The sequence below is a fragment of the Cupressus sempervirens genome, chromosome 6 (assembly GCF_028749045.1).
Source record: "Cupressus sempervirens isolate cs-2001-9-10 chromosome 6, ASM2874904v1, whole genome shotgun sequence".
Classification (NCBI taxonomy): Eukaryota; Viridiplantae; Streptophyta; class Pinopsida; order Cupressales; family Cupressaceae; genus Cupressus; species Cupressus sempervirens.
The window spans coordinates 610,925,901-610,950,798 of record NC_143123.1 but is presented as its reverse complement, the minus strand read 5'-3'; positions in this window follow the sequence as shown (position 1 = coordinate 610,950,798).

The window sequence follows — 24,898 nt, the reverse complement described above, 5'->3', positions numbered from 1 at the left end:
GTCCTATGCAAAGATTTTGCTGATAAGATGAAACATGAGTTTGAGATGTCAATGTTTGAAAAAATCAATTTTTTTGTTGAATTGCAAGTTCATCAACTGAAACATGGCATATTCATGACTCAATCAAAATACAACAAGGAGATACTCAAGACATTTGGTTTAGAAGATTCAAAACTAGTCAGTACACTAATGGTAACAAGACATAAATTATCCAAGAATGATGAGTCAACTGAAGTAAATCAGATAATGTGCATTGCAATGATTGGAAAGTTGCAGTATGTTGTGCATAGTAGACTAGACATTGCATTAGTTGTTGGAATAGTGGTAAGATTTTCTGCCAATCCAAGAGAAAATTATCTTGTGGAAATGAAAAGAATATTGAGGTACCTAAAACAAACATATGACTTTGGCTTATACTAAAAGAAGAGTGAAAAGTTTGAGTTGAAAGCCTACATTGATGTAGATTGGGGAAGTAATATTGATGACAGAGAAAGTGCTCGTGGAGGAGCACTTTTCTTAGGTAAATGATTAGTCACTTGGACTAGCAAAAAGAAAAGTTTTACCTCATAGTCCACATCAAAAGCTGAGTATGTTTTTGAGTTATGGTATGTCACTCACCCAATGTAAAACATTTCAAAGTGTTTTTTTGTAAATGCTATATTTTTAAAGATACTAGAAATGACATGTTTGATTCAAAGAGTGATGAAGGCATATTCCTTGGATACTCCATGAGAAGTAAATCATATAAGTGTTTGAATACTAACACTAATAAGATTGTGGAGTGTGCAACTATAAACTTTGATGAGCATGTAGAAGCTTAGGCTGATGAATCCAAGAAACTAGAGGAGTACAAATCTTTTGCATATTTCTATGAAGGAATGCCTACTGAAGAAGAAGCTGCCAATCAAGTTGGGAATCAACAAAAAGTTTTAGTATCAATAGAGTCATAGCCAATGAATGATGAGCTGCATTCAGAAGCCCAAGTTGTAGAATGAAGATAATGCTCATTCTAATTCTAAAATTGGTACACATGAAAGAGATGATAAAATACCATAAAGAGATGTGCACAATGACTCTGAAGCTAAAAGATCAAACATGGAAAGAAGGATAGAACCAAGACTATCCAAGTATGTGAGAAGACACCACCTGACTAAACAAATCATTGGAGACAAGGAAGCTAGACAAATGACAAGGAACAAACTAAGAAATGAATCATGTCTACTGAGAAAGATTGAACCCAAAATAGTGAAAGATGCACTACAAGATGATAATTGGCATAAAGCTATGGAAGAAGAGATAGATCAAATAGAGAAGAACAAAACTTGGAATTTAGTTCCTAGACTAGCTGATAAAAATGTGATTGGTACTAAGTGGGTATTTAGGAACAAGTTAGATGAGAATGGTGAGATTACAAGAAATAAGGCTAGACTAGTTTGCAAAGGTTATGCACAAGAAGAAGGACTAGACTATGGGGAAACATTTGCCCTTGTTGCATGGATGGAAGTGTATCACCTAATTTAGTGTTGTAATATGAATACTAACTATTAAATGAAAGCATTAACAATACTAAGCAAACTAACACTTAAGATAGGACTAAGGGTTATCACCACAAAATGAAGCAAACCAAGAATGGTAGGCTCCTAATGGCATAACACATGATACGAAGAATTTGTCCCTGATTAAGATATGTATGCTCACATGTATGCTCAAGTTTTAGATGGATGGATGGAGAGGATGAAGAAAAGTTTCAACAATGGATTCATGGAGTTATTTTAGCATTATAATACTATTTTGGTAGTTTTTAGGCTCTCAAAATAGCATTATAAGTTTTCTTCAAAAGTGGATTATGTTTGTGAAGGGAGAGGCTTCTATTTATATGCCAAGGGGTAGAGGGATGGATGGTAAAGATGCAAGGATGGAAAGATGGTGAGGGAAGGCTAGGATGCACTCAAAGGGGAGCACATGGATTGTGCTTGTTTGAAGCCAATTAGGAGGTGACACATGTCATAGGGTGATTGGATGTGAGAGGGTAGGATATGGGTTGGTCAAAGGAGTAATGAGGGAGGTTGAGCCATAAATGGGGATGGTTGGGTCATAAATAGAGATGGTTGGAGGGAGAATGAGATTGTTGACTTTGGCTGGGTCTAGCAAGTCTTAACCCATGTTTATGATTGTGCACATGATTAGAAGAGGATTAGGCTTGGATTAGAGGGGGATTAGGGGGTAAGTGGCTTAGATTTGATGGGATGGGTTAGTTAGGTGGCTAAGTGAGGTTAGTATGTGTGAATGAGTTGGATTAGGGGTTAGGATAAGGTTTAGGGAGGCTCTTAGGATTTTAGATATTTTATTAAATGATTTATTTAATAAAATGGGGATATAGAATTAAATTGAATAGATTTGAGGATTTATTCAATTTAATAGGGGAAGAGGCATTTAATTGATAAATTGATTTTGGGTGATCTTTTAATTTTATCAATTGGACTATAGTTAATTAAATTAACTAATTAACTTGGGGATGACAACAAATTAATTAAATATTAAATACTTAATTAATGATGCCTTATACGATGACTAAATAGGATTACTTAAGTGATGTAATCAGATTTAGGTGTCTATAGGAAGGAGTAAGAACACTATTTGCATATGCTACTTACAAAGGTTTTTAAGTCTATCGAATGGATGTAAAGTCTTCTTTTCTAAATGGCATACTGGAAGAGGAAGTTTACATAGAACAACTAGAGGGATTTTTTGATGACAAAAACAAGGATATGGTTTGTAAATTGCATAAAGCACTCTATGATTTGAAACAAACACCTAGAGCATGGTATGAGAGACTGCACAAATATCTTGTGAAGATAGGATTTGAGAGAATAGATGACAACAACAACCTATATATTAAGGTAGAAAAAGTAAAGATATTTTGATATCTGAAATATTTGTTGATGATATAATATTTGTAGGAAATGATGTCATATGCAAAGATTTTGCTGATAAGATGAAACATGAGTTTGAGATGTCAATGTTTGAAAAAATCAAATTTTTTGTTGAATTGCAAGTTCATCAACTGAAACATGGCATATTCATGACTCAATCAATATACAACAAGGAGATACTCAAGACATTTGGTTTAGAAGATTCAAAACTAGTCAGTTGACTAATGGTAACAAGACATAAATTATCCAAGAATGATGAGTCAACTGAAGTAAATCAAATAATGTACATGTCAATGATTGGAAAGTTGCAGTATGTTGTGCATAGTAGACTAGACATTGCATTAGTTGTTGGAATAGTGGTAAGATTTTCTACCAATCCAAGAGAAAATTGTCTTGTGGAAATGAAAAGAATATTGAGGTACCTAAAACAAACATATGACTTTGGCTTATACTAAAAGAAGAGTGAAAAGTTTGAGTTGAAAGCCTACATTGATGTAGATTGGGGAAGTAATATTGATGACAGAGAAAGCACCCGTGGAGGAGCACTTTTCTTAGGTAAATGATTAGTCACTTGGACTAGCAAAAAGGAAATTTTTACGTCATAGTCCACATCAGAAGCTGAGTATGTTGCTACTACTATCAACTACACCAATATTATATGGATCAATTATTTGTTGCAAGTTATGAAGGAAGAGATGACTAAACATGTGAAACTCTATTGTGATAACACAAGTGCCCTCAACATATCTAAGAATCCTGTGATGCATGCCAAAACAAAGCATATTACAATTAAGTATCACTATGTAAGAGAATTGGTGGAAGACAAGCAAGTGAGGACGGAATATGTTAGCTCAAAGGAACAAAGTGCTGTCATCTTCACAAAAGAACTACCTAAAAATGCATTTGAGTATCTCAGAGATAAGTTAGGGGTCATATCCCTATCCAAGGCTATTTGAGAAATAGCAAGAATGCCCTATATAAAATAAGTTGATTGTTGAAATGTTACAAATTGATGCAAAGGATACTTACTTTGGGTTTTATCCTAAAGTAATCAAAGTACTAAAATTCCAAACAAGTCACAAGCAAGGTGACAGAGGGAGTAATTAGAGTTCCTACAAATCCTATACTTACATGATAAGATGCTAAAATAATATGTCTTTGTCATTGTTGTCAAAGAGGGAAAAATAGCAAAAATTGATCAAATCTATAGAATCAAATTGACAAAGGGAGAAGTAGTTGATACTCGAATAGCAAAAATTGATCAATGCATATAGAGGAAGAAATAATGTGTAGAGGGAGAAATGGTACATTTAAAGGAACAAAATGTAGGAGGGAGAAATAGTAGATAAGAAGAGCAGAATTGATCAAAATGGTAAGCTAAAGAAAAGAGGGAGTAATATAGAAACTGATTAGACATGTAGAGGGAGAAGTAGAAGCAAATAAATTAGGATAGAAAGTCAAAGAGGGAGATGTGAAAACTGATGAAAATAGCAATGGTAATGCAATTTCTTTTTGGAATTTGACTTACTATTTTAACCTAGTTAGATAACTTGGTTGATGAGTTTGGTTTTCCATTAATGCCAAAGAGGGAGATTGTTGGAATCTAATTGAAAAGATCACTATCAAAGAATGAGATAGTTTGCAAAGAGGGATATTGTTGATAAAGAATTATTTCAATCATTGTTTTGTCACTGATGTCAAATTTTCTATTTGCTGGAATCACAATTGCTTATAAGATCCAAGTACTATTACTTAGTTGATTAATGAAGAGCATTTAATCAATAAGATGTAACAAAATTACCTAAGGGAAAGGTTGAGTTATGGTTTTGTAATGAAGTACAAGGATTAGGTAAGATAATGGTAAAATGATGTATTGATAATATACTTGAAGCTATAGAGGTTGGACATGCTTAGAAACTCTAGAAGAATAAGTTGTAATAAAGCTGCTTGCAAAGCTTGACTAAGATTATTAGTGGGTGCCGTGCAAGCTAGTTCATGTTGAGTAGATTTTTAGTTAGTCCTAAGAAAATGAAAAATCTAGTGTGTGCCGAGTGAAACAAAAGGAGACGAGAAAGTTCAAGTCCTAAGCAAGTAATGAGTGCTAAACATCAATGAAATATAGTTGATGCCGAGTGAATCCATAGTAAGTGTTGAGCATCAGTAAAAAAATTTTGATGTTGAGTTGCACAGTATGTGCTAAGCACCATAATTTCAATAGTGCTAAGCTACTGCATTATTTGAAAATTCAAAGATTTTCCAGATTTGAGCCAAAAAGTTTGTTACCTTGAATTTTGTAAACTACATGGAGGATAAGGATGATGATCTGGTGGCACAAAATTTTAGGTAAACCATTTTTTAACAAATTTGGGAAGATTCTACATGATGTTTCTAAAAGGATCAAGATATGGGGTAGATTCATTGAACCCTACCTAATACATTCGAACTAAAATTAAAAGTGGGAATATTCGAGAGAGAAAAGTATTCTAGACTTATATTTAAGAAGTTATAGGTCAAGAAGAATGAGTTTCTGGGGTGCCAAGTTGTAAACTTGTTGAAGGGTGTCAAGGAGAAGGCATTGAGAAGGAAGAACAGAGCATAGAGACTCTACTTTGATAAGTGGCCATATAGGAGATTGCACTAGTAAATTGAGCATGGAGACCCAAGGAGACAAAGCTTGAAAGGAAGAAAAGCTATTAGAGTTGTAGAGACTAAAAGCCAAGCAATGTTATGAGCTCAACTGAGATCTAAAATTTGCAATTAATTTGTGAATTATATCATGTCAAAAGCCCTTGTTGTTACTCTCTAACAATTGTATCAGTTAGGGTAAAATCCTATGGACTTAGGTTGGTTTAACAACCATTTGTAAATCCTTTAATAGGGTGGCATTCCAAGTGAATATTCTAAAGTCCTCTAACTAGGCCCACTTCTAACAAGATGGTTAAATCCTTTAACTAGGTCACATTTAATAGTGTGTTGTAACCTTTAACAAGTCAAGCCTTTCATAGGACATGAATTCAAAAGAGTGAGAATTGAGTAGCATGTTATTGGTGATTTTTCCCAAATTGGGTTTCCATGTAAATCACTGTGTTATGTGTTGTTTCTTCATGTGTTATTCTTGCATGTAGAATTTTAGTAACTTGCTAAGTAGGAAAGTTTAAGCTTGGATGGATGAATAGTTTAAAGGACTTACTTTACTTGGTAAAATAAAATAAAAATTATTAGGGCATTTGTACCTTGAATAACTGATTTATCCCCCTAATTATTCTAAAGAATTTCTAACACAAAATATGTAGTTACTTTAATCTTTAACAGTTGTCATAACTATTTTTGTTGGATAGACTGGCACTTGTTATAAGATATTCAAATTTCAATGTCCCTACCCTTTATAGTTATGACTCCACTTTTATTAGATGATTTATTCATCACTATATTGATCCCTTATAATGACTTCATCATCACACACCTAGATAATAATACTTTAGTGTGTATGAATTTGATTTGCTTCAGTCACATATCATTTATTAATAGACTTCATCAATTTTTTCTTATTATTATTGTTGTTGTCATATAGAGACACAATAATTTCATATATGACCAAAATATCAACTTGGTCATGTTTTCAATCTTCTATCACTGTATCTCTTTGCCACCCTTTCTTTATTTTCATGTCATCATATTTAGATATTCTATGATGCTCAACATAGATATCAAATTTGATGCATTTCGTTACATCCTTGCATATGTTGGTGGAATAGAATGTGTTGTGACTTGACATCAATGACATCATTCATCAATCTTAAGAGCTTTCCCACAACTAATGACAAAGCCTCATCAATTTCTATCCTTCCCTTCTATTCAGAGGAATTTTTTGAATCCCTCAAATTTGTGTTCTAATTCAAGCAAGCCTGCACCACCAACAATAATTTTCTATGGCCAGAAGAAAGAGTACCTCAACTCTTCTCTTACCCTAGTCTACATATTCATTTATGTCATCCATAAGTGGTGATGGAAGTGTTGTTTCCAATAATAGACTAAAAAATTCCTCTATTCCTTTTGCATCTATTTCTACCAATAGTGGCAAGCCTATATTGTCTTAGTTAAGGAATAGATCCCATGCCTAATCTGATGATGACACCTTTGGAAAAAAATCATGTGGGCCTTCTAGAACATTTCATTTATCTAAAGGATTTGACCTTGATCTATAGGCCACAAGTCATACCACATTGGATAGTTATCAGGGTATCATAACTTGTCTCCTAGATGAAAAGTCATAAATGAAAAAGCCCCACAGTTAGTAGTAGGACGAGGACAAACAAAGATGATCCTTAAGTTACTATGAAAACTACTACTAACTTATGCACAAGGCAATGAAAACTTTTAAATAATTTCTCATCATGGAAGACATTGCATAAGGCAAGTAAAACTTCAAAGTATTTATAATTAAATAATATATATTTAAAAAATTTGTAATTATCAAGAAGCATTTATGTCATATATATACCTATCCATTTTCAAAAAAAGAGTGATGCTTTACTCCAAAATAAAATACCTCAGTGAAATCATGATTGGATACTTGATTTAAAAAAAATTCTTTCTCCTTGTCTAAATTCAAGATTTCCAAACTAAGGTCTATCATTTAAATCCCTGTGATGTTAAGCTTTTTGCTCTTTCTTTGTACCTATGATCCATGGTAACATATCAAAACATAAAACTACAAGCTGAAATCATGATTCTCTCTAAGCTTTGAGTACAATCTAATTGTAGAATCATAGTCTCTAGTGGGTAGGGTGATTTGATTATTACCCACAACTTGAACAAGTTTATGACATGTCAAATTTTGGCTCCTTCTTGTTGTTAATCTCATCCTTACAAAAGAATCAATAACATTTTTGGTAAAAGTTCCAAGGCCTTCTAGAAGATCTTCAAGAACAACTCGTTGCAAGTATATTAACCTGACATTATGCACATTTATGGTGGCAAATTCATTTATATTATTTTTTAGAACTTTCACTCCATTTGCATTTTTCATTGTTGATGTCTTTTCACTCTCTTAGTTGTGTCCATTGGCACCTTATTCCCCCTTAAAATCCTTGTGACTATCATTGATATCTACATCCAACCTTTGAGGTTCATCTTTTATGTTTCCTTGCTTGGGTATAATGTGTGATTCAAGAAGCCTACACATTTCAAGGAGCTACAAACTATCTTCACCAAATAACTTATACAATCTTTGGTTACGAAGAAAATGATTTATTTTAAAATTATTTTGAAGTTATTCTTAGAAATGTATTTCAATAGAAAATTCTTTACTTCAAGCCAAGAAATAAGATTTTTGGTCTCTTTACCCATGTGTACAATCAGATTGATAAGCTCTTTAGAAGCCTATCCATCAAAATCATTTACCAATGATATACTTATGTTTTATGGTTTGGATTCTAGTTCTTCAGACCTTACATATCTTTACCTCTTTGTATTTAACTTCTTTCTCTTATTCTTCTTACATTATGTGTCTTTATAGTCCAACTTCTCACTTGTTCCAATATTTGATAACTATCTTTCTTAAATATTATTTCTGAGTCTATGTCATCCTTGATTTTGTCCTCATGAATTTGTGCTTTATGAGGATTCGCCAATATTTTTGGGTATTTATCCTTTTGTTCAAGCCAATAATCCTTGAACAAGCCCTCATAAGTTTCCTTGTTAGTGAAATCTACTTCTACCTACAAACAAAATTAACAAAAAGGTTAACTCTTATAAAAATTTGAATTTAACTAACTGATATACAATTGCAAACATTGAATTTCTGAAACAAAAAACTAGCAAAAATTACATCAGTGAAGGATGTTTCATGAGCTTTCATTAGTCTATGTCAAATGGTCTAGAGGGCCAAACCTCAATCAAAGCATTACAAAATAAGGAAGAACTTTCTGTAAATCAAATAATGGATATATGGTCAAAGTGTTAAGACAAACCAATTATATATTTTGAAATGTTGAATGAATAATATTCACCATAGATGTTTTATGGGTGAAATTTTATACATAAAGCTTCCAACATGTTGAGAAATTTAAACAAAGAAAAACTAAACCTTAGTTTGTAATGATCATTTCAATGTTTGTCCAAGGCTTTCTTAATGTTACATGAAACTATTGGAGTAGCTAACATCAAGACCTTATAGAAGCAGTGAGATTGATATAATCATGAGAGGTTGTTCAAATTGACCTTTCATTTTCTACATATTAGATTCATAGGGAACAAATTTTTTTAACAGTAAATTTATGTCTCACCTTTCTTTATTTGTATTCTTGATATGACTAAATTTTTTGCAAGCTACAATTTTTGAGATGTGTTGAATACGTCTAATCCCACACTTAAAATGTATCTTTCATGATTTTTCTTTCTATTTTAAATCTACTAAACTACCTCCTATCTCCTACAGGCACCAAGAATCTGTATGTGTATGGCTTCTTAGAACATAAATGTAATTACTTGGCTGTCCCTGTGTACCTTGATCATAATGATCTATAACAGTAGGTTGAATATGATTGCAAATTTTCTAATTGTAATTGATTTATTATTTAATCATCCTCTTCACATTCCTTGGATATACAACAAGATGTATTTGATAGATTTCTTTATAGAGGTCTACTACCCTCTATATAACATTGATATGTGACTCATTTTGACATAGCCACTAGGGAGTATGGGCATATGTTTTGCGATGTATTACTTTTACAAACTAATTGTATTCATTTGTTCTTCATGATAACATTATGGTGGCAAATAGTTATATAATCCTTCATTCACACCTCAAACTTCTGTAGCATACCATGGATTAAAGGAAATTATTTTAGTATTTAGTTGAATTAGTAGTTTAGTTGTTTGGTAATTGTTTTGAGTTATTTGTGCACTTTATAAGATGTTAATTATATTAATGAATTTCTCACACAATTTTCTCTCTCTCAGGTTATTGAGGAAAATTGCAGTATATGATATGCTTCTTGTTCAGTTGGGGAGGGGGGGGGGCATGTGCATTTACAAGTAGTCTTTCTATAGTTGATATACTACTATAACTCCAACATATAGAAAATGGAACACTCTTGTTCTTCTTAAAAATATGTTATTAGATCACAAAGCTTTTCTACTACACCAAAGCTTGGTAGAAATTTACAGTATGGAGGAGTTTTTAAGTACTTGATTATAAAGTTGCAATGTTTGAGAAATCAATGTCATATGATTGAATAATTGATTCATTATTCAATAATTCTTAATATCATTTCTATGATATGTTTATTAATGTGCAGAGAAACTCCCAAATTATTTTGCAACACAATATTGAGAATAAATACAATAAATGGGGTGTTTCAAGCTTGTCTTATACTACTTTGTGGAACTCTTAACAAGAGTAGAATGTTGAAATATAGAGAATATTCAATTTTTGATGTTTGTAAATATTGGATGTTAAAAAATTTAGTTATAAAATATTAAAAACAAATTGTCTTTGTTTTATACATACATACATACATATATATATATATATATATATATATATATATATATATATATATATATATATATATATATATATATATATATATATATATATTTACATTGGCTTGCTCAAGAATTAATTTAGAGAAATGTGTTGTCACTTTTGTTGTAAAGAAACAATAAAACTTTCATTTTATATTTTCCTTTATGAGATGCTATTTAATTATCACTAATGTCATAAAGAGATGATATAACTTTCATTGCATAGTGGCTTTACGAGAAAATTTGTAATTATTGCCATTGTCATAAAGAGAAAATAAATTTTTATTGTATAATGTCTTCAAGAGACAATCCTTAAAGATGATAATTAAAGACAATGAATTAACGACAATATTTAAGATGATAAACAACTTTTATTTTGTCTCCAATTATGAAAACTAGTTGAACAATTGTCTTTAACTACCCCTCTATGTAGTAGTGATATATTTCACTTGGTACTTATCTAGTTGAATGAACAACAATAGATAATTATTGTGGTCATTTCACTCCATGACTTATAATTACATGAAAATAACAATAAAATAATAAAATACCTAGAACAATCATTTTCAACATAATTTTCTCCCTCTTTATTGACATACATGGAGGAAGGTTATTGTTGATAAAAAAAATAAGACACATTGAGTAAATAGATCTCATCTCTCCAAATGGACTAACACCGTTAGTTGCTAGAGAAAGCTTGAGATTTTGAGGTTCTTCTTTAAAGTGTGGCCACTTTTCCTCTATGTCTATAAATTCTGAACCATCCATAGGAATTCAAATAATGTCATCTCAAATTCTATTGCATGAATGGTAATCCATAAATTGGGCCAAGCTACTACACCTGAATAATTTGTTAAGATGTGGAATAATAGGGAGGTAACAAAGAACATTGTGAGACACCTTTTTTGTCACTTGATCATCTCAATATCTTCTCATATGGAATTTGGGGTATTCTATAGCATTTTCATGTTATTAATGATAAATAACATGATCTTTAGGACAAGCATCTATTGCTTGATACTCCATTCCAATATGTTTTATAGTGGCAGATAATTCTTGGTACGAGTGAGTGAGACCATTCAATGGTGGTAAGTAAAAGCCACCTATAAATCTACAATAAGAAATATAATTCATTAGTATAAATAATATTAATGGTATATGTTACACCTTTTATAGACTATAATAATGTACATAGACTATAATGATGTACATGATAAACCATAACATATGCGACATTGTTATGTTGGATATGTTAGAAAGGCTAGGGTTTTCATTGCTCCAAAATATTGACCTATTAATGCCTAATAAAACTAATAGTCTTATAGAACCACATGAGGTGGTTAAACCATGTCACAAACCTTACAAAGGATGCTGGTCCACTACCAATAATCCCCCTCCCAATGTCACTCACCATAGCTTGTAGGATTTGAACCTATGACAAAGCTCTAATAGTAATTGTTAGAAAGGCTAGGTTTGATGTTTCACCAAAAGATCAACATGTTAATGATTGATAGAACCAATAGTCTTATATAACCACAAGTGGTGGTGAAGACATGTTATGAACCTTGTGAGGGACGTTGGCCCATAGCCAACATGATAAACCATTCACAACCTTCAAATTCACCAACAACAATACACCAAAGAGAAGAGTTGATTGGGATCCTTTGCAAAGGGTCATTTTTTCCTTCTCAAGTAGAGGTATATCATGGACAACCTCAATATTATCCTCATAATAATAATAATCATTAGCAACACTAATATAAGGAAGAATCAGTTAATCATTTGACCATTCATTGCTCTCACACAAGAAGGTTATGGGAGAGGATTCATAGAGTTATGGATGTGGTTTGGGTCATTCACCTTAGTATTGAAGATTTATTCTTAGCTTGGAATTCTCCTTCTCATAATTCTTTGCTTACTAATTCATGGGATTTCATCATTCCTTATGTATGTTGAGGTGTTTGGAAGGAAAGAAACGATAGGGTTTTTAGGGCCAAGGATACTTCTTCCATTTAGATATTTCATAAGATTAAACACATGGTGATTAAGAATACTAGGATAATTGGGGAAGGTCATGAGCCTCAAGATGACTAGGAAGCTAAAGTGATTTAGAATTGGAACTTGGAAGGTATCAAATTCTCTTAACATGATAGTAACCTTAGAAATTAGGCTAGGTGTGATTGTCCACCTTAGGGATGGTATAAGATTAACTTTGATGGGGCCTTGAAGGGAAACCTAGGGATTGCTAGTTGTGTTATTATTATCAAGAATGAAAATGGAGATATTTTAGGGGTTATTACTATTCCTATTGGGAATCAAACCAATCATGTTGCGGAAGCTAGTGCAGCTCTATATGGTATTTTATTTGCAAAGAGTATGAATTTGGAAAAAAATTGGCTAGAAAGGGATTCCCTTAATATTATTAATTTTCTTAATAAATTTAATAACCCCTCTTGGACCATCCATAATATTATTTAGAAGGCTAGAAATTTGTTCAATTCCTTTGCAGACTGTATCATCACTCATAATTATAGAGAAACCAATGTAGTGGCTAACTAGGCTACAAATGTGGCTTGCTAACACCATACAAAGATGATATGGAATCATGGTGACAACATCTCTACTCATGAGCTATCATTGATAGATTATCACAAGGTTAGAATTTTGCAAAAGAGTTTTAATAATGATGAAAATGATATTAAGAAATAATTATGAGTTGTACAGGAATGGGAGTTGTGGCTTATGATTATACTTGATGAGAAAACTCATTCATTACCACATGGATTGTGGGTATTTTGGCATGAGAGAATACTTTACTGGTATTTTGATATAGAGATTTCCTTTGCATCTAAGATTTCTAGGACTATGTATATTTGTTGTAGTTTGAAGATGGGTGGTAAGAGAAAGAGGGTTGAGCTCACAAGTTACAAGGAATGGAAGTAGAAGATTAAAATTTGGGATATTTTAGAATAGGGGAAATTTACAAGCTTTATGGAGAAGTTAAAGGGTAGTAATCTGACCTTAACCTATTAGTTTAAGAAGACATGAAAGAATGGAAGCATCTTGGTGGGAAACTCAAGAATGGAAGTCATGGAGAACATTATAGTTGAAGCTACTAGTGGTCCCGAGCTAGACAAGATTAATTTCTACAAGGATAGGAAGCTATTTGATCATGCTATTGATGAGTTTGGAGAGACAACCAAGGAAACAAAAAGGTTGGTGAAGATTGGAAATTTCTATTTTAATCCTCACTCCATTTCCAGACCTTGGAGGTTTGTGATGTTTGATGTGGTTGAATACCTAACCCTTGATGGTCATTTTACCAAAATTTTTGTGCACCATTTTATGTTGATAAATCATTTCAAGCATAGGGTTAGAATTAGTTTCCCTTTCTACTTGAGGCAGTCATTGGATAATACCATTATTTCTATTTAGAATGACCTCGAGGGGGATCATGCTTTCCATGAGCGTTCGATGGTGCTGATCATGAATCTTCTTAAGCCAAAAATTTGAATAGGCCCCATATTAGTAAAAAAATCCTAGAGTGTGATACTGAGGGGAGTGATCAGGATGAGGGTTATGAAGAAGAAATGGATGATGAGGATGAGGAGATGGTTGACAAGAAGAGAAAAAACCTCTCACTTGGGAGCTCGTCTACTAAGAAAATTAAGGGTAAGGAGGTGGATTATGAGAAAATGAAATATTTTGAGGAGGATCTTGAGAAGGTTATAGGGAAGAAAAATAAAGGAAAAATTGGTATTGTTACGAGAACCAAGGAGAAGAAGATTGATAGAGCCTTGAACAATCCCTTTGATGATGAGCCTCTTAAGAGTAAGAAAGTGTAGGAGTACTAGAGGGGAGAGGAATCTTGGTCAACATTTGGATATACTCTCTAGGGTTATTTATAATGTGGGAGAAGTAAAAATACTAATGAAGAGAGTCCCATCTTTGGAAGTAAAGAACAAAGCTAATGAAAAAGTGATGAAGGAGATGAAAAAAAAGATGGATTCCATGGGAAACATAGTCAAAAACATTTAAAAGGTGGTTAAAAAACTTGCTGACTAGAATTGCTTGATATTGAAGACTATTGTAGAGAACATCAAAAATTTGCTGGACAAACTATATTAGGAGAGAATTCATGTGTTTAAGGATAGGACTGATGATCAAGGCCCCAATAAATGCACCAGAGCTAATTCAAAGAAAAAAAAGGTTGTGGAAGAAAAAGAAATTGATCAGTTGAGCTAATGTATATGAGCAATGTTAGCATGCTAATAGAAACCAAATTTAAATAAAGCTTCTACAAACTAAAAAAAATTCATAAACTTCAAGATAGACTAAGATGAGCTCTCAATTGAGAATATGAGCCATTAATGGGCTCTCTCAATAAGAAGCTCTCTTGTTGAGTGGCTTTGTCTAAATAGATAGGATGTATGCTCAAGCTTATGCTTCAAAAAGGGCTTCAAATGGAGTTGGAATTTAGGTGTGAGTGTATGGTTTCGATGTAGAATGGATTCTTAAAATGGCATTATGACTTTACTTCATGGATTGTGTTAAAATGGCTTGGGAGAGGATTCCTTAAATAGGCAAAGGGCTTGAGGGATCAAGGGCTAGGATGCAAGGATGGGAAAAAGCTTATGGAAGGCTCAGATTGCATGAGAGGAGAGCACATGGATTGTGCTTCCTTATAGCCAATTAGGGAGTGACACATGTCATAGGGTGAGAGGATGGAGGAAAGGGGAAGGATGAGTCAACAAAGGAGGCTCAAGGGATAAAATCTTCATAAAGACCCTCATAATGGCTTGTAAGAGCAATAAAAGAGCTTGGAAGAGTCATTTATGGCCTAGTGGGCTTCATAAAGTTTTATGGTTGGAATATTTTGAAGGAGATGAGAGGAATTTCGACTTGGGCTTGATTAGGAAGGTTTTAAGCTTGCTTAGGATTGTGCAAATGATTAGAGGATGGATTAGAATGGTCTAGGATTAGCTTAGGGATAGGCAAGTGGATGGCATTTAATGAGGGTGGGTGAAGGAGGAGATATTTGTTAACTTTGGCTTGGGTTAGTAAGTCTTAACCCATGTTTAGGGAATGTGACAAGGTTAGGAGGGGATTAGGATTAGGTTTAAAGACATCTTCTAGAAGAGTCTAGACTTTGGATGAGGATAAAGACTTTCTAGAAAAGTCTAAAACTTCCTAGGATGAGGATGAAGACTTTCTAGAAGAGTCTAGAACCTCTTAGGATGAGGATAAATTAGATTTTTAGGAAATAAATAAAGTTTTATTTATTTCAAGGGTTTGGGTTGAGGAGATATTTATTAAAACTTTTTAATAAACATGAGGATTAATATTTAATCTTAATTAAATATTTTGAGTTGGGATTAGGGGTAGAAAATGATGGGATTAGCCTTTAATCAAAATTAAAGAAGGATTAGAAGATTTTGGAAGAGGTTAGTGGTGTTAAGGAAATTGGCCAAGTTTTGGGCAAAAAATAATTTTTTAATTTATTTTGGGTTTTTTGGTCAATTTATTAATTAAATAATTAATAAATAAGGAAATAATATTTAAATAAGATTTAAACATTTTTGGGAGGGATTCCTTAATTAAATATTTTTAATTAAGATAAAGGGATTTAATCGCATAAAAATAAATAAATAATTAATTAATAAATGATGATGTCATTAGGAATTTTTTAGAAAATTAAAATACTTTATTTTCTAAAGGTTTTTAGGTGTCTACATTTTGCCCCTCTTTGATGTGATGCCGCAAGTGGCATGGCATCAAAGATAAGAAAATAAGATGCCCAAGGCTAGAGAAAAAGAGGAGAGAATGGACTGCAAGATGCCCCCTCAAGAAGGCGGTGGGGAGAGAAAGCGAGGCTTGACGACTTCTTGAAAAGTACAAGAATTCAAGATGAGCAAGAAGACTCAGATTGGCTTAAGAGAAGAGGTTTAGTTAGCTCAAACTCTCACTATGGGAGAATGATAAAGGGAGAATCAAAGGCACAAGAGGAAGCAAGCTTAAGATCTCAGGGATTGCAGAGGATGAAAGAACGGAGCGCTATAAAAGGAATCCAGGATGGGAAGATGGATGAGGGGACTATAGAAGCTGATGCAACAAGATTTCAAAGAGTGAAATTGGCAGAAGATGGGTTTCAGAGATCCCTAGGACTAGGATTGTGGATCTCGAAAGATGAGGCTTGGTGGATTGATTTGGATTGGTGGATCCCTAAGACTAGGATTGTGGATCCCTAAAGCTAAAGGTGAGGAGTGATTCAAAGAGATACTGATGCATAAGTTGGGGTAGGAGAGACAGATGTTGGATATGGATGGGGGATAATGGAGATGAAGGGAAACCATTGATGCTTTTTTGAGCAGGGGGATACTTCAAAGAGAAGTACCACCATGTAGTTGAGCACTAGATTTGCTATAGGACTATTGGTTAATTGGAAAGGTTACCAAGAACATTAAGGCCATGTCACCAACCATCCAAAGGACTGATGAATTGACTCGAAACAAACACACAAGGATTTCCCCAGCATCACACATGAAACCTGGAGGAAACAACGTGGAACCGATACTGGATAACCCACAAGCCAAAAAAAAGAAACAAATGAAAGACTTGATCAAAACCATACGCTCAGAGTGCCCCATTTGTAGCATAGCATGATATGGAAGATCGTGGCAACCTTGAGGAGGGAACAAAAATATTTCTTGGAAAAGATACTTCAAGACCCAAGAGGGAAGATCCCAAATCAAAAGAAAGTAAAAATCCAGAAGAGAACCATTTTCCAATGAGATGGGTAGGATGAGGTACTAACGGACCAAGATCAGACATGAGGAAAGCTATATCCTACAAGGATCTATTGGAGAGCACCTAAGCTAGTGGATTTGGATGAGTGATGCATCTAGGAAGCTAAACTAAGAAGGATAAGACTTTGGTGAAAGGAGATCTAGCTAAAGGATGCATTGGAATAGCTAACCAAGGGTTGTGTGATGTGTGCAAGATGTTGATCAAGGAGGAACTAACATAGAAGTTGGATAGATACAATGGTACTAAGCTAAAGCAAATGTACAAGCTGACAGACCAAGATATTTACAAGCTAAAGCTAACCAAGATAGTTACAAGCAGGAAAAAGCTCAGGATGATAGGATAGCGATATGGTTCGATGCTGTGCAAGATGCGAAAGCTAAGGATGGGGTGATAGCAAAAGGTATGGATTTGGCAAGATGCATCCAATGATGATGAGATATTTGTGACCAAGGATGGGGACAATGCTAAGGTTGGTGGTAGCTGAGCTGATAGGTGGTGCTAGAGTGAATGGCTAATGAGAGGATGACATTGGATTTGCATGAGGATAGCCTAGAGAGAGATACCAATGACAAGGGAGGATGGAAAAGACAAGATCTCCAAGGAACAAAATGCCCCTAGTCAAAAGATGACATGCAGAAGGAGGTCTTATGATGGATGTGATAGGATTGAAGCTAGGATGGAAAAGCTGAAGGCACTAGGGAGATGGATGATAGCTGGGATGGTTAGCTGAAGCTACAGGAGATAAGTGGATAGTGATAGATAAAAGCTGGAGGATAAAAGATAGGTGGATAAATTGGAAGATGGAGCTAGATGGCAAGATGTGACCAAAAGCATGAGGATGATAGGCTAAGTTGGGGATGGTTGGATTATGCATGATGCTTGTTTGCCAAGTTTTCATCATGGTACTTGTCCAAGGTGCTTGAATTGCCAAGTTTTCACCAGTGGACGCTTTATTTTTCTTTACTTTTTTTTTGACTTTTTGACTTTGGACTTAGCTGGAATGATTTTAGCTTTCATCAACTATTTTTGGCTTCTTTTTGAGATTTTGTACTGGCTGTTGGAATGTTCAATTTTGTTGCTAGCTGTTGGTACATCGGATGTGTGATTTTTGTAATAGATTGGATTAGATGGGATTGATGGTAGGAGATGGAGGGATGAAAAGGCTGGAAAGGAGCATAAGATGGGGATGCTTGCAGGATCAACATTGGCACATGTTGGGATAGGTGTGAGAAGAGCATATGGGGGATAGATGGTAGATGCGGGCTTGATGGTGGATTTGTGGAAGCGCACTTGGGGATATAGGCACCCAAGATGGAGTTAGAAGATGGGGGACATGAGTCACTGGATGGGGGATTAGCAATTGTGGATGCCATTATACATTGGGTTTCAACTTTTTTCTTTGGGATCCACATGGTTTTGGATTTTCTTTTCATAGGCTTTTGCATTATTTTGCATTCTTTGATTGGGATTTTCCTTTTTGGAGTATGTCTTTTAGAATAGACATATGTTTGCCTAGGATGTGGATTTTTAGCTTTATGCATTTTGAAGTTGGCACCCACATTGCTGTGGTAAGCTTTGGGAAGATGGTTATGAGAAGCTTTGCGAGATGGAGAGGATATGTAGGAGCTTATAGTGGGAGGATGATGATGGATGATGTGCCCTAATATCTGCCTTTGCTGATCTTGCATAGGAATGGAGGAAATAGGATTTGAATGATGGCTGATAGGAGGATGGAGGATGGTGGATTTTGGGACATAGGGAACCAAAATGGATTTAGTAGATGAAGGGGGGATATGGTAGGTTGTTTTAGGTTGCAAAGATGGTGGAGGGAGGATGACATAAGATTTCTTAAAGGAGTGATGGGAGGCTGGCATGGGGGGTTTGGAGATAGGCATGGTTTGGGGGTGTGGTATACCAGCACCTTTAGATGGTGAGCTTTTGGATACATATCCAGAACCATGAAATCCTAAATTTTTTTGTGCAATAATAGGCTTTATGATTCCTTGCTCTTGTGGTCCTAAACATTGACCTTGATAATGCCATCAATTGAGCATTTGAACTAACTAAGGATACTTTTTGCTTGCAGAAAATAGTAGAAGTGCTTTATCAGATGTACTGCAATAGGGAGATACTATTCTTAATTCTTCTGCTGAGAGGAGGCCACTATGGATGAAGGTAAGTGAACCAAGAGGGTATATTATAGATGGTGAAATAGCTTGGATAGGTGGTAAGATGGAAGGATGGAGTGGAGGAGATGGTAGGATAGGATCTTGATTTAGCTGATGGGATGAAAAGATATCCTGCAGTAGAGGAGGTATGGCTTGAGGTTTTGGAGATGGAGGGGATAGTGACTGTACTATGGATGGAAGACATGGTACAATGATATCTTCATTTATGCTTTAGGGGATGTCAACATGCTTTTGGGCAGGATCTTGATAGGATTGGTTTGGAGTGGATGGTGTGATAGAAGGTGAAGGGATGGACTCTTCAAAGGTAGTGGATGGATAGATGGGAGATTCAGTAGTGGAGATGGGTGAGTAGAATATGGATGCATAAGGGTCATTATGAGAGATTTGGGAAATGCTTGGAGGTGATGTGGATAGGATTTGGAGGGTTTTGACAAATGGTGGGATTTTGATGCTTGTGGGAAGTGGAAGGATTTTAAGCAATTTGATGGATGGTATGGGGATGATAGCTATGGGAGATGGAGGTGATATTATAAATGGGGAAGCTTCATTACTGACTACTTCACATGGTTGGATTAGATGACATGGCTTATCGACTGTTGGAGGCAACTTTTCTTGTATTTCCTCTAGGAGATTCCTTGGAGACTCATATGTTGGAGGTGGAGGTGGATTTATAGGAATAGCTAATGTGATGGGGGTGGAAGATTGGAAGCTTGGTTGATTGGGTGATGGAGGAGAAACTGGGATATCAGATGGCATGACTAGATAGTTTGGAAGAATGCATGGATTTTGTGGGATGCTTGGGGGAATGTTTCTAAGGCTTTCAATATACCTGTCATAGTCAACAAGATTTTCATCATCATTGGAATTGGAGGTGGCAGGAGCAAGGACAATACAAATGAACACATCATGATAGGTTTGGGATTTCATGTTTTGATGATGAGTTAGATGGGGATGGAGTCTTGCATATGGATGAACATGAAAGCTCATGGTTGGATTTGGATTAAGTGCAGATTTTGGATTGGCTAATGAAGGATTTCCTAGGCAGAGTCAAACTTGTATGACAGACCTAAGGAGGATTGGCTAGAGATTTTTGGGTTTCCTGTGGATGGAAGACTTCAAGGGCATGCTGTCAAAAAGTGAGAGTTTTTCTTTCGTATGCACTGGATTGGTGGAGATTGTGTCAACTTAAGGATAGACTAATGATCCTATGGGCATGACACGAGGTTGACCACTTGTGGATCCCAACCTTTAGCTCAAGGTGATGAGGGATAACAAGTGACAAAGCTAGATTACCCTAGACAAAGCTCTGTCAAAGGGATAACCTTGGTGAGGCTGGTGGATTGGTCGAATTGATTGGATAGAAAATTCTAGCAGAATGATAACAACTTTCTAAAGGCTTGGGTGTGATTTTGGATTGGGTTGCTAGCTAGCTGGGGGGGATGATTTGGAGAGACTTTGGATTTGGGATTGTCTAAAGCAAGGAACTAGATAGATTCGGTTACAGTGGGGGAGCTTGGATGATTTTTTGATGAGACAGTGACTATGCTAAGTATGCCTTGAGCTGGGAGATTTCTACTTTTTTGGGATTTTGACCAAAGTTGGCAAACATTCATTCAAAAGCTATGAACAAACAAGCAGACAAAATTTTGGAGCAAGCATGTCAAACACACCAACATCCTAGGAAGCTTTCTACAAAGATGAAATTTTTTATAGCTAGGGAGTCCTCGATATACGCAAGGTACGTGAGGCCCAAATCCATAGATGAAACCAAAAAGATGTCACACAGTTGAGAGGAGTGGTAACCCACTTCTCCTCTTTCACTTCTCAAGGGTATAAAGTTCCTTGAGGCTTAGCCCAAGTCACAAAATCTTGATTCTAAGAGAGGTGTCTTTGGATTCACCTCCTGATTTTTATACTCCACCAGAATGCTAGAGTTGAGGTCATCCCAAGGGGTGATGAAATCCCCAAGCAGGCCTCCTAAAAAGTGTAAAACAAGACCACATACATGATCTTGGGCTTTAAAAGACACACATTTATTCCAATTGATGATTTAGATTTTGTAAGCTATGATTGAAGACACTTGTGATTATGGCATAAAATGTTCATTCCAATTTGATAGCATCATCAGCATAATGAAAGTCAAGAGATCGTCAACATAAGAAATGAATGCATCATTGAAACTGTGTCCAAACCATGCAATGTTCATTGATTGTTAGACATCAAGATTGAGTGTGAGTTTGTTTTAAGCCCAAAACAAAGATGTGTGAAAATTGATTGCCAAGCACGCGCCTGGAGGCCCTCCACGTCAATAGTTGTTCAATTTTAGTGCCCAAACTTGAAGTGTGATCAATTTAATCTAGAATTTTGGTCACTTAAGAATTTTGATAAAGTTAAAGCAAACGTTCAAAGACCAAGTGAGTGAGTTAGATTGTGGAACATTTAACACCTTTTTCAAGTAGACCTATCCCCATAGATGGTGCTGAGATTGAAACCAATGGTTGAATTGATGGGTGATTAGAAAAGAGGTGAGTCCAAGGAACTACTCAAATTGTTTTTTGCAAATTTGTATTTAACTTAATGAAGTTTCTTAAATGTCCAAAAATCAAACTTTGCCTAAATTGCATGTGGAAAAGAGATTTGTTTTGTTCAATTTTAAAAGTTTCAAATGAAGTGTTTGATATTGCAATGGTTAATTGATCCTTGGCATTCAAGATTGGATTTGTTGTTTTAATCATGTATTCAAGGAAAATTTGATTTTAATCCATGGCATTCAAGAGTGTGTTTAGCAACATGCATTCAAAGACAAGTGATTAAACATTCAAGTTTTTTCCTTTGAGCATTCATGATTGAGATTTTGTGTGTTGTTTTAAGAACTTTGAAGTGCTTTGTTTTAACCTTAGATCATTCAAGATTGTTTTGGACTCAAAATTGAAAATGACTCTTTGGAATTTGGTTTTCATTCAAGATTTTGTGTTCTAGTTTGCATATTTTAAGCCCAAAAATGATATTCCTAGATTGTTTTGATGCATGAAAAACCTAAGAAACATTCAAGATTTTGCAACAAGACATTTGTTTGGAAAAAATAACAAAGCTTTTAAGAAAATTTTTGGCAACCATTTAGGACTCTTAGTTTTCATGAGATTTTTAAAAGAACTTTAAAATATTTGCAAATGAGGTTCATTTTATCCTTTATTGATGCTTTGAGTTTGATTTAAATTTTAGTGTGCACTTAGTGTTGATTTTGAACCTTTTGAAATGGAAACTTGAAGTTCTTTTTAAATTCCCAAAAATGAAGTGTTCCTAACTTTGCATGAATGCATCTAAAACCTTGATGTTGCAAGGATGCAAATGATTGGATTGGTTTAGTTTCGCTTGTTAAAAGATTTTTTCTTTTTTGCAAATTTTTAATTTTTTAATGGATTTAAGTATGATTTGGGGGTTCATTTTAAGCACTAAAAAGAAGTGCATATGATTTTGTTTCCTTAAAAAAAATGGCCAAGATCTCCCACAAGAAGAAGAAGAAGAAGTAGATGGAATAAGAAGAATGTAGAAAAGAAGAGGAAGAAGAATTCCAAGTGCTTTGTCCACCTATAAGCTTGAAAAATCTGCAAATACTATGAGATAGACTATGAGTTCCTTTGTCTTCTTCATGCTCATGTGGACCTACAAAACCAATTTATACAATCCTACCAATCACAAAAACAAGCAAAATTAGCCAAAAATAGCAAATGACATACAAAACTTGACTAAAAAAGCTAATGAAGATGACCCATGCGGGGTCCCGTCGGGCATGCCAAAATGTATATGAGCAATGTTAGTATGCTAATAGAAACCAAATTTAAATAAATTTTCTAAAAACTAAACAAAATTCATAAACTTCAAGATAGACTAAGATGAGCTCTCAATTGAGAATATGAGCCATTTATGGGCTCTCTCAATAAGAAGCTTTCTTGTTGAGTGGCTTTGTCTAAATAGATAGGATGTATGCTCAAGCTTATGCTTCAAAAAGGGCTTCAAATGGAGTTGGAATTTTGGTGTGAGTGTATGGTTTTGATGTAAAATGGCTTCTTAAAATGGCATTATGACTTTACTTCATGGATTGTGTTAAAATGGCTTGGGAGAGGATTCCTTGAATAGGCAAAGGGCTTGAGGGATCAAGGGCTAGGATGCAAGGATGGGAAAAAGCTTATGGAAGGCTCAGATTGCATGAGAGGAGAGCACATGGATTGTGCTTCCTTATAGCCAATCAGGGAGTGACACATGTCATAGGGTGAGAGGATGGAGGAAAGGGGAAGGATGAGTCAACAAAGGAGGCTCAAGGGATAAAATCTTCATAAAGACCCTCATAATGGCTTGTAAGAGCAATAAAAGGGCTTGGAAGAGTCATTTATGGCCTAGTGGGCTTCATAAAGTTTTATGGTTGGGATATTTTGAAGGAGATGAGAGGAATTTTTATTTGGGCTTGATTAGGAAGGTTTTAAGCTTTCTTAGGATTGTGCAAATGATTAGAGGATGGATTAGGATGGTTTAGGATTAGCTTAGGGATAGGCAAGTGGATGGCATTTAATGAGGGTGGGTGAAGGAGGAGATATTTGTTAACTTTGGCTTGGGTTAGTAAGTCTTAACCCATGTTTAGGGAATGTGACAAGGTTAGAAGGAGATTAGGATTAGGTTTAAAGACATCTTCTGGAAGAGTCTAGACTTTGGATGAGGATAAAGACTTTCTAGAAAAGCCTAGAACTTCCTAGGATGAGGATGAAGACTTTCTAGAAGAGTCTAGAACTTCTTAGGATGAGGATAAATTAGATTTTTAGAAAATAAATAAAGTTTTATTTATTTCAAGGGTTTGGGTTGAGGAGATATTTATTAAAACTTTTTTAATAAACATGAGGATTAATATTTAATCTTAATTAAATATTTTGAGTTGGGATTAGGGGTAGGAAATGATGGGATTAGCCTTTAATCAAAATTAAAGAAGGATTAGAAGATTTTGGAAGAGGTTAGTGGTGTTAAGGAAATTGGCCAAGTTTTGGGCAAAAAATATTTTTTAAATTTTTTTTGGGTCTTTTGGTCAATTTATTAATTAAATAATTAATAAATAAGGAAATAATGTTTAAATAAGATTTAAACATTTTTGGGAGGGATTCCTTAATTAAATATTTTTAATTAAGATAAAGGGATTTAATGGCATAAAAATAAATAACTAAATTAAATAATTAATTAATTAATAAATGATGATGTCATCAGGAATTTTTCAGAAAATAAAAATACTTTATTTTCTAAAGGTTTTTAGGTGTCTACAGAAGGTCTCTGTGGTGAATATGAATATCCTTGTAGATCAGGATGCTAATTTATTGAAGACCTAGTAGTTGTCCTGGTGCTGACTTTTCACTAATTTTTTCCTATTTTTTTGTTTTAAGGCTTCTATCTTAGTTT